Here is a 578-nt window from a genome sequence, read left to right as displayed (position 1 = left end):
AGCGGGCACCTGGGGGGAGTGTCAGCTGGGTGGAGGCAGCGGAGCAGAGGTGGGTGGAGAGGGGCAGGTAGGTATAGGTGTGGTGAGTTGGGTCATGAAGGAGCTGGGCCCTGAGGGCAGTCAGGGCCGGAACGGTCCAGGATGGCCAGGCGGGCACGGGGATCTGGTCAGGGCCAGGCAGGAGCCAAGGTGGGCATAGCAATGGTTTAGCGTACGTGAGCCAGTGCGGGGCTGGGCATAGAGGACTGGCCGGGAGAGCGCGGCCGGGCATCCCGCACCCGCTCCTTGGACTGTATGTGCGCGTGGACCTGGGCCAGTGGGAACTGGGGAGAGGATGCCTGGTGTGTCTGCGGCCCTTCCCAGCACTTGCCAACCTGCTTTTTACTGAGAGAAGGTGGCTAGGGTCTCTTGCTTAACGTTAATGATTTTGCTTGGTTTTCATCGTGTCCTTTTTTATGGGTAACTTCTAATTACAGCAAATGAAACTAATTTTCTGTGTCACGGTAGCGATAGGACAGGTTCTTTGAAAATGAATTTAAGTGAAAAAGAGAGGTGGCTTAAGGGGAATGTGAAGCAAA

The 578-nt window shown here is 56.6% G+C and overlaps 1 protein-coding gene across 1 annotated transcript in view; it reads left to right on the top strand.

Annotated features, from left to right (window-relative positions):
• RASGEF1A (RasGEF domain family member 1A) overlaps positions 1-578 on the top strand; it is a 39411-nt gene that overhangs the window by 32619 nt on the left and 6214 nt on the right. The window lies entirely within an intron of this gene.

Source organism: Lipotes vexillifer, unplaced genomic scaffold, assembly GCF_000442215.2.
Source record: "Lipotes vexillifer unplaced genomic scaffold, Lipotes_vexillifer_v1.1 scaffold1309, whole genome shotgun sequence".
Classification (NCBI taxonomy): Eukaryota; Metazoa; Chordata; class Mammalia; order Artiodactyla; family Lipotidae; genus Lipotes; species Lipotes vexillifer.
This window is presented reverse-complemented; position numbering and strand designations above follow the sequence as displayed.